This window comes from Rutidosis leptorrhynchoides, chromosome 1 (genome assembly GCF_046630445.1).
Source record: "Rutidosis leptorrhynchoides isolate AG116_Rl617_1_P2 chromosome 1, CSIRO_AGI_Rlap_v1, whole genome shotgun sequence".
In the NCBI taxonomy this organism is placed as follows: Eukaryota; Viridiplantae; Streptophyta; class Magnoliopsida; order Asterales; family Asteraceae; genus Rutidosis; species Rutidosis leptorrhynchoides.
In genome coordinates this window covers 168413499-168424710 of record NC_092333.1, presented here as the reverse complement: position 1 = coordinate 168424710, position 11212 = coordinate 168413499, and the positions used below count along the sequence as shown (strand labels likewise).

Sequence of the window (11212 nt, the reverse complement as noted above, 5' to 3'; positions counted from 1 at the left end):
ACCTACCCGCACGGCTTTAAACGCGTCTTACCAGAAGAGGTATCCACACCCTTATAAGGAGTGCTTTGTTTTCCTCTCCCACCGATGTGGGACGAGTCTGTTACACTATTGGTCCACGTGGCACCCTTCCTCTCACAAAGGGATCTTATTCACCACTTCTCACGTATTTTGAGATTTAAAAAAAAAAAGAAAAAAATCTTTTACATAGAAAGAGGAGGCGTATGTGGGTGAACAAAACCAAAAGTCTTCACCATCCTACATATATATATTCATGTCCTCCGTATCCCCCATGTCTATGCCACCCATCCCTTCTATTGTCCATTACGTTTCCTCCAGCTACTTTTTTTCTTGTAATCTCACCATTACAACACCCATTTACTTTCTGCAAAGAACAATTGAAGCAAATTAGGGTTTCGGGGCCTCAGACGATTGCCATTGTGCTCTTTGCATCTGTTAATTGTGACGAAGGAGTATTTCTTCTTCCCGGTTTTTAAGAACGATTGCAGATTTGGGTCAAATATTAGGGTTTGAGGCGTTTCTATTTTATTACAGGTAATTTTCCTGTCTTATTTCATATCATTTTTCGTTTTTTAGTTGCATTGTAGTGTTTGATTGTTTGTTTAATCATCTTGGGGATACGATAATTGTTTATTTGTTGCGGGATTTTTTACAGGTTGTTATCTGAAGTGTAACCAGCATCATCTTTCTTTTCGATTTTAAGGTGAGCTAAGTTTATGGTTTTGGTATATTGTGTTCTACTTCAGACACACACGCATCTAATTTATTGTGTGTTGATATTAATCGATTGTGTTTATAGATTTCGTGTTTACTGATTTTGTATGTGTATAGATATAGATATTTTTGTATGTATTTAAATTTGTTTATTAGGTTATTTTTGGGGCGAACTGTGTCTACGGTCAATCTCGATTGTAAGCTAGACTTGAAAGCAATTGCGCTGAAAGCTTGAAATGCAGAATATAACCCAAAGATATGTTCTGTTTTGTACAAAGTAATTTATGTATATACATTTAAAGGGTGCATCAGTGTATGTATTGTGATAGTCACTAGAAGAGATTGATTAATATTTTTAACATTTTTCAGCGTTTTGCTGCCGTTATCATGAGATGAAGAGAACCGAAAACGACAGCTTTAATCTTTGCTTCTGAAATGATGGTATGCTTTTATATAAATAATGTTTTTTTCCTTTCTAATAATAATTACAATAAATAAATAATAAAATGGAACCTATATAGCTAGAATAAGGTTTCCTTTTGATAATTTGCTGCTTCAGGTTTGTACAGGTGCCAAGAGTGAACATCAATCAAAACATGCTGCACGAAAGGTACGTATTAACTTATACACCGATATAACCTAAATGGATTATAAATTAACCCTGATATATATACTGATATAAAATTAGAGTGAAACCGAAACATAATTTTCTTGGCCATATCTTTTTTTCTAACCTTGGCATAATGACGGTGCTTTATTATGCTCGGATAATTCAAAAACTCGGGTTCCCAGCTAAATTCAAGGTATTTGATTCATAATTTTCTATATAATTCAAAAACTCGGGTTCCCAACCAAACTCGGGTTCCCAGCTATATTGATTTGGAGGATTTATATTGTGTATTTGTCATCTAACTTTCGGAGTATATGGGTCAGATTAGGATGAATTCTTACCATTTAAGTTGGTGTTTTTTTGAATTTATATGTGCAGTCATGCACATCTCTTCATTTTCACTCAACTAAGACCCTTGATTTGCTATTTCATGATCAAAAGTGGTCCAGTGAACCACCAAAATTTATCCATCGGTGGTATGTTGGTTCTTGTGAACTCAACCTCGTTGGTCCTTGTTAACTCAACCTCATCCGCTAACATAACAGTGTATTATAGAGCAGCGCATGCAGTGGCGATTCCAGGATCAGAACTCAATGGTATCCCAAATTTCTTTCCGGTGATAATTATATTTTAATGCTATTTTATTGGTTGTTTACCTTTAAAAACTACAAATTCGAAAAATATATGTGGTCCGCGTAGTTAAATTTTGTGGTGTCGTATACAATTTATAAGAAACACTATAAATTCAAAAAATATATGGTGAACTATAGTTTAATTTAGTGGTGTCTTATAAAATTTAAAGAGTATTTTCTACATAAAATTTTTAAACTAGTGGTGTCCCGTGACCCTACCAGCTCCAAAGTAAAATCGCCACTGAGCGCATGAGAAGGTAAAAAAAAATTGTCATGAAATTAGTTCACGTTGCTAAGAGGTGTAAATTACAACTTGTTTACTTATACACGGAAATTAGGACTTGTTTACCTGTAAACATATTGGTTCATGTTTATTGCTATTTTGACCCATTTTGATCAATTTGCTCACCTTTAAGGCTTTAAGTTTATGTACTAGGTTATATGATATAATCTACGTAAACTTAAAGGAGAGCAAATTGATCAAAATAGGTCGAAATAGCAAATAATTTAGTTGTTTTTGTGCGTAAAACATACCCCGTAATTTTTGTTCAAAAGATCACATTATTATTGAAATATCGCTACTTAAATAATGATTATAATAATAATAATCATACTTATTAACATATTACTACAAGTCATTGTCTTATTGCCAATGCACTATTGACCACGCGTAATTTGACGGCTAACTTCTTGCATTTGGTGATTCGGGATCAAGATTCGAGGATTCGGGATCAGGATTTGGTGTGGATATTTGAATATTATCTGAATTGGGTGTTTGTGTTTGAATGTTACCAGTTTGAGGTATCCAGGTTATCCAACTGAGAGTGTCATTATCCTTTTTCTCCCTCTCACTCGTGAGTTGGGTATCATAAAAGTACTCGGTTTCGATAAAGTCACAGTTTATTGTAGTAAAAACATGACGTCTTTTGGGACTATAACACCGATACCCCTTTTGGTTAATTCCATAGCCCACCATGACACATTTTTTCGCACATGGATCTAGTTTGGTACGTTCATTTTTTCGGAATGTGGACAAAGACCGTACACCCAAATATTCGAGGTTCAATGCTAAATGAAGTCGGAAGGGTATGAAATTGAGAGAGAGTATCTTTCGGGGTTTTCGTGCCCAAAACTTTAGTAGGTAGTCGGTTAATAAGGTAGGCAGCAGAAGCAAGAGCTTCAGGCCAAAAACTTTTTGGAACTTTTGATTCGATTAATAATGCTCTTGTCATTTCTAAGAGTAGTCAATTTTTTCGTTCAGCTACTCCGTTTTGTTCGGGAGTATGAGCACAAGATGTTTGGTGAATAATCCCTTTATCTTCACAAAATTGTTTTATTGACGTATTGACAAACTCACCCCCATTATCGTGTGACGACCCGAAAATTTTCGACCAAATTTAAACTTGATCTTTATATGATTTCGACACGATAAGCAAATACTGTAATGTTGAGTCTCAAAAATTTTGAACTATTTTCATATATGCAAATACCCTTCGACCGCTCCCGATGATTCACGAACAATTGTGTGTAAATAAATATGTACATATGTAAATATAAATATAAGGGTATATATTAATTTGAATTAATATAATACCATTTAATCTTTTGAATCAAATATATAAAATAAGATACAAAATAATTAAGTTGTTATTAAAAATAAATCTATAAATATATATGATTTCTACACTTAATTATTATAATATGTGTGATGTAATTTATATATATGAAAAATGTTATTTATATTTTCATACTTATATATATAGTGTGACATAAATAATATGTATAAATATTAAATAATTAAATATGTTATTATATAAAATCATGAAGCATTACATAATTAATAATATGTAATAAGATAAAATATAATTGTTATAATAATATTATCATTACTTTCATTAATACTAATATCAATATTTGTGTTATTATTACTGTTATAAGTGGTAATTAATAAAATTCTAATAATTTTAAGGATTATCAAAATATAAATATTATTATAAGAATGATTGAAATTATAAATCAGTTATGTGTTCAATAAATCAGTAATTATTATTTTCCAAAATTATCATTTTTATTATTATTATTAAATATCATTCTTATTATTAGTATTAATATGATATGATTATTATTAATATTATTATTATGATTTCTATTATTATTATTACTAATTACTAATTTACTAACTGTACTTTATTTAAGAATTAATAATAATATAGATATTATCAGATGGAAACAAAATTTGTTAGCCATCTATATCATCTAAAGGGTACGAATCTTTTTAATATCATTATCATGCTTTATGTAATTATTTTTTTCTATCTGCTTTATTCTCATTCCACTGATCCAAATTGAATCATGTCTGCTATTTGTTATACGTCAATTTCAATCAACTTATAAAACAAAATTTGAGCAATTATCATTAGAATATATGTAAGTAAAAATTGTACAACAGATTCCAATTTAGTCTAACATCAGGATCAACTTTCTATATTCTTGTTTCTTGTCTGAATTCATTAGTCAGCTATAGCAATTAATTGTACAAATCTGTTTCCAATCTCTATCTGCTTTTATTTCTTTGTTTTCTTCTTCCTGGCTTGAATACTCCTGTCAACATTCTCGATCCTCTTTTATTTTGTTTGTATTTCTTCTGATTGATTCTCCATGTCGACACCTCTCAATATATATCAATCAATCTTATATATAATAGGGAAGTTATGATACAAGCATTCACAAGTAATCACAATTCAGTATTCTCTCCTTCTTTCTTGACTTTCTTTCATACGAGAACCATACAACAACCATGGACCTGCAAATCACCACCCCACTTATTGTTTACATTTTTTTTTTTGATTGAATCATCACCAACTTAAACCCATCACAATCAAAACCCCAATTCACTCTCTATCTCTTTCTTTATAAAGGTATATACATACACATATATACTAGATACATATGTACCTTCTTGTGTTCTTCTTGATGAACCGACACCACCATCATGATTATTGTTTCTGTTACAATACCACCAGATACTACCATAAAACCATCGAACAAGATCCACTTTTGTTTACTACTTCCACTACACTTGTTTATTGTTACAAATAACAATACCATCGTAAGCCACTCGAAACCCTTTTGTTTATGATAATATAAGAAACCCAAGACAAACTTCAAACGACTAATACTATGCTTTCTGTTTTTATATTATGGTTACCAATATCATTACACCATTAAACCACTGATGTTCTGCTGCTCGAATATAACCAAAACCGCCACCTCTTTACCATCTTCATGAACACCACTTCTAAATCATAAAACCCGTCACCACCTTCACTTTACTCCCTGCAAATCATCGAATTAATCGATACCAATATTTCTTTTCTTTAAACAAACATAACCATCACCAACTTCACCATGCTAATCGAATACAAGCTGCTTTTATTACCTTCTCGATCATACACAGCTGCAAACCAAGACAATCTAAACCACCCTTTATGTTTTGCGAATAAAAAGAAGGAAGGATGATGATTTTACGTTAGATAATGATAATTGAGGTTTGATAGCTCAATATATAAACCTCTAAGATTTGTAATGTGATGTGTTGTCTAGCTTTTAAAAAGCTACGGCCACCTAAATTGATAAAGAGGCCTATCTTGGCATGCTAAAAGAAAAAGTGGCCAGTAGTGCGTTATTTTTTTTTTATCAATGATTGGTAGGAATAAATCTAGTCATAGGCAATTGGGAAATAGCTGTGGAGATTAGATGAGGGAAAGATTGTGATAATAAAATATTAGTGGCAGATTGTTTTGCTTGTTATCAAACCACACCGATTCTTACAACAAACCGAATATGTGATGTTTCATAATGGGTTTTTAAATGTATTGGGCTAGTAGGATTCAAGTAAGCCTTGTTCAATTCTAGTGATATTGGGCCTTAGTCATTAGGCCAGGCTCAATAGATCTATAGGCCGATCACTCTACTGCTATAGAACGCAACCTGGTACTTCAATTTTTCTGGTTCTTTTAACAAACAAATATGAATATGGCAATGGTGTATTAAGATCATGAAGCATGATGAAAGACATTTAGATAATGATAGCATTGTGATAGAGATAGAGTGATGATAATAATAATGAAAGAATTAAGATTATGGTTAAGATAATGATGTAAATGATGAAGAGATGAGAAGATGAGGTATAATGATGATTATGGAACGGAGATGGTGATGTTAGATGTTAAGTAGATGAGATGAAGCTTGATGACGATTATGATGTTCTGTTAGACTAAAGACGCTGATGAGGTGATGATTGAATTATGATGAACGATACAGCCTTATTTTTCTGTTTTATTTTTTTTTGTAACCGTAACAAACAACCATCACAAAGCCCCTTGTTGTCGCTGCTTTTGTTTTTTTCCATTCCCTGGCCTGATCGAACAAACAGGAGCCAAACCAATCTTCTTTCTAAACAAACCCTTGGGCCTTTTAATTATTGAATGAACTGCAAAGGTTATTTGGGTCCTTTTAGCTTAGTGGACTTTTGGTTTAGACTAGTTATGCTGTTGGGCCGAAGCAAGTTTGGGCCACACTTTCTGCTAGAGACGAGTTATATAAATATCCGATTCATATACATTACAGAAAAATAGATTTGGTGGAATGGTTAAGGATGTTGCGGGTGAGCTAGAGGTCATGGGTTCGAACTTGAGCAGTGGCGTACTTCTTTTTAGAGATTTGTTTCTTTAAAGGTTATATTCCAAAATTTCATCATCACTTTTAACATTAAAATTATTTTTTTTTACATTATTATCATTATTACTTGCATATTAACAATATTATTATAACAAATAAATATTTTCTATATAAGAGTATATTATTTACAACTACCTCAATACATCTAATTATATATATTAAGGTTATTTATATAAATATTCATATATAACAAATTATTAATTTTTGATATAATATTAATCATATATATATATATATATATATATATATATATATATATATATATATATATATATATATATATATATATATATATATATATATATATATATATATATAACTATAACTATATAAACATTAACTATATTAATTATATATACAAGTTAAATATATAAGATATATAATTTAAGATATAATATATAAATTTATTAGATTACGATTATATGTATTAATATACATATAAATGATATAGGTTCGTGAATCCGAGGCCAACCTTGCATTCTTCCATACTGTCATATGTATTTTTACTACAAAATACAGTATGGTGAGTTCATTTGATTTTCTTTTACTCTTTACATTTTTGGGACTGAGAATACATGCGCTACTTTTACAACTGCTTTATTAAATGCTTTTGAAATACATTTTGAACTGCGAATACATGAAATGCTTTTATAAATGTTTGACGAGATAGACACAAGCAAAACATTCCTCGAATGAATTATGTGAACGTGATAATTGCCACCATTGAATTATGTGGACGTGATAATTGCCACAATTGATATGAATATTTTTTCCCTGATTATTATTGCTTGGTAACCTAAGAATTAGGGAACATCACTAATTTTGAGAATTAGTGCACGCCTAATTGACGCGAATCCTAAAGGTAGCTACCGGGTTTAACACCCCCACCCAGAATGTTCACTAGACGGAAGGGCTAGTGGGCGTGGTGTTTAGTACTTCGAAGTTTATATGATTATTATACAGACGAGATGTTCTGTTTTCGGGATATTATTATTCGCATTATATGTTAAGGTCGGTTACCAGGCCAAGCTATGAAAGCAATGAAAAGTGAATGTTATGTATCGAGAGAATGATTTTATACACAGGTTATGTGTATGATATTTTTGTGCACGAGATATGTGTACGGTTACTAAGATTTATGAAAGATGATTTCGTACACGAGAAAGGTGTACTGTATTTAAAAGATATCGCATGTACATTACAGGTTGGTATAGGATTCGGGCTCATTTGTACCATGCATCATTTAAATCTTGTGGTCTATTAAAATGATGAATTTTATTGTTTTATGATAAACCTATGAACTCACCAACCTTTTGGTTGACACTTGAAAACATGTTTATTCTCAGGTATGAAAGAAATCTTCCGCTGTGCATTTGCTCATTTTAGAGATATTACTTGGAGTCATTCATGACATATTTCAAAAGACGTTGAATTCGAGTCGTTGAGTTCATCAAGATTATTATTAAGTCAATTATAGTTGGATGTACTATGAAATGGTATGCATGCCGTCAACTTTCGATGTAATGAAAGTTAGTCTTTTAAAAACGAATGCAATGTTTGTAAAATGTATCATATAGAGGTCAAGTACCTCGCGATGTAACCAAATGTAATGTATTCGTCCAGATGGATTAGGACGGGGCATCACAGTTGGTATCAGAGCGGTGGTCTTAGCGAACCAGGTCTTGCATTAGTGTGTCTAACTGATAGTTGCTTAGATGCATTAATGAGTCTGGACTTCGACCGTGTCTACATGTCAAAAGTTTTGCTTATTATTTCTAGTCGGAAATCATCTGCTTATCATCCTTAAAGTCTAGACACGTCTTACTGCCTCTATTGCATAGATAGTGGATAGATAAATTCATATCTTAGCGTATCTATTATTGTTACCTTTACCTGACAGTTTCCGTAGATTCCTCTGCAACTTATGGGATTTTAGTATTATATATGCATATGTAAATTATGTATTGCAGGGTACTAATCCACATCCTATAATCTATTTCTTATCGAAAATCCTTCATCTGATCGTACGAGATGAATCCCTCAACCAGTTCGAATTCCTCGGATTCCGACAACCATTCCGATATGGATTTCCACTCGAGCGCCGAAAGCAGTGTAACCGGAATGGGTCAATCAATTAGCCATCATAAATTCAGGATGAATAAAGAATGGGTACAAAGTAAACTTAATTAATGGAGATGCGAAGAAGTGATCCCTCCCACAAACCATATTGCCCTATTGGCAAAGAACCTGAAGCACTTACCGGCGAACCTGTTCGTAGTACCATTTTCTCTCTCATTTCCCGAATATCTCGCCATGATTATATACTATCTCAAAACCTTATTCACTCGCTCATTCCTACCGATAATCATCCCGGAGTAATAAGTCAACGAGCTTCGCGCCCGAGTTGTAGCTTTGAAAAAATATGGTGCAAAACGTACCAGCTTCAGCAACATCACTGGCACCAACAGTACCACCATCAGCGACATTAACAGTACCATCACCACCACCACTAACAACATCCGTATCCTACACCTCAACATCAAAAACTATACCTCGAACATCAACATCATACGAACCATAGATACCATGGAGTACCAACAACAATTAACGATGAAGTATTGATCCATAACTTCATTAATATTATGCGAAAAATATGTGGTTCCTAATAGTTTTAGAGATTACTTATTCTAGCTCAAACCGAAAATCATATGAGTTTAATATCATATTAACTCATTAAGTCCATGATTACGTCTGAAGAAAATATATGTGTATATATATTTTCATAAAGATTGTAATTAAAAGTTCTTTTGTACAAGCTATTAATGGTGAAAATATTTTAACGGGTAGGTAGTACCCGAGGAATATTTAGTTTTCACATTAAAAATTACACTGTACATTCTTCAATTCAGATTCAGCGGTCAATAGTAATACTGCTCAAATTCGCACATATACGTATCCGTTCACCAAAGAATAACTATTTTTTCCATTCAAATTTAATTTCATATTCAGATTTTGACCGATCAAAATCCAAGTCAAGATTTAACAGAAGACATCACTTTTAGATTCCTACATCTTTCAAAGCCATACTTTGAATTCAAAACTGTGCCAGATCCATTGGCGTATTATTACCGAAAATAACTTTACAATACCCTTCCAAAATTAGCCAAATTTGTCACAGCTTCAGCAAATCAACTTCGACTTTCATTCGGATTAGCCTTATTATAACTTTGATATATAAGTTTGCCACTTGATTTCATCCTAAACAATCATTCGTATCTTGACGATTACCATCAGCGTTTAATCATCTAAAAACACAATTCTCTTGAAACCACCTCGGATTGATAACCGATGATTCAGATATGGTAGCATTAAATGCAAAGGAAACAACAAAATTATAGATGGTCTAAATGGCCAAGAGTTTGATGATAAAGAATGAGTGTTAGGAACGCTCGATAGAAAATTTGGTACTGAAAAATGGATTGAGCTAACCTTGAAGGAGACCAAGGTAAAATACAAGGACCATACCATATGTACAAAGAATCCAGGTAATTTTGGATCCGATGAAACCTTCAACGAATACCTTGCTCCGAAGTCATGTTAGAATCTTGTGGAAAATCTTTCTTCATCAACCTACGAACTTAGAAATTCCAAAATATTATCATAAATATCTTCGATATTTCTGAGAATATTCTCATAAATATTCTTGTCCGAAACTATCTATCTCTTCGTGCTATATGTGTTACATCATAAAAGAAACTGTTTTAGTTTCTATTCTTCTATAAAATTCGAGTTTGAATTATGAATGGATTCTGGAGAAGTGTAGGGAATTGAAGCATGAGTTAGCATAATATAATGGCGCTTGGCCAACGTGATTATATTACAGTAAGTCATGTTGAGTTTCTAATGAAACGTGATAATGGTTCACAGTAGATCATACCCTCATCATGTGTCATGTTACACAACTCTTTCATTCTATTTAATCTCTAAACATATCAAAAATATAATTACTTGATGGTTCTATCTTTCCCGAATATTCTAATAATTTAACAAATCAAATCGTGCTAATACATTCCTTTCTGCTTAGATTATTATAGTCATTCAAAACTCTATACCTATAAATTCTGGACCATTATTTGCTTAACTTGAAGTAGGATGAGAGTGGTGACAATAAAGAAACAAAGAAGGTGAATTTATAGTGAAGTATCCGACATAGAAATCGAGACAGATCACCGCATTTAATTAAAGATGATCCTAAATTTCCTTAGTTACCGAAGAATCAAATCTTATATAGATTGCAAAGATTGTCATTCCTTGAATTCCGGAAATCACCGTCACTACGTCAAAAGTTAAATCTCAATCTCAATCTTTTGTGATAGCTTCACTCGTACGCTTTGAGTAATCGAATTATTTTATCAATATTACTCAATATTGATAAAACTTTATTTACCAACTCATATTCGTCATAAAAACATTCTTATTGTTAGCCATGACCACCTCG

General features: G+C 32.2%; 1 long non-coding RNA gene across 1 annotated transcript; it reads left to right on the top strand.

Annotated features, from left to right (window-relative positions):
• Window positions 1–1129: 1129 nt before the first annotated feature.
• On the top strand, window positions 1130–6666 carry LOC139866908 (uncharacterized). Its single transcript, XR_011765689.1, has 3 exons — window positions 1130–1173; window positions 1292–1342; window positions 6604–6666. It is a non-coding gene; the product is annotated as an uncharacterized lncRNA (long non-coding RNA).
• The last annotated feature ends 4546 nt before the right edge of the window (window positions 6667–11212 follow it).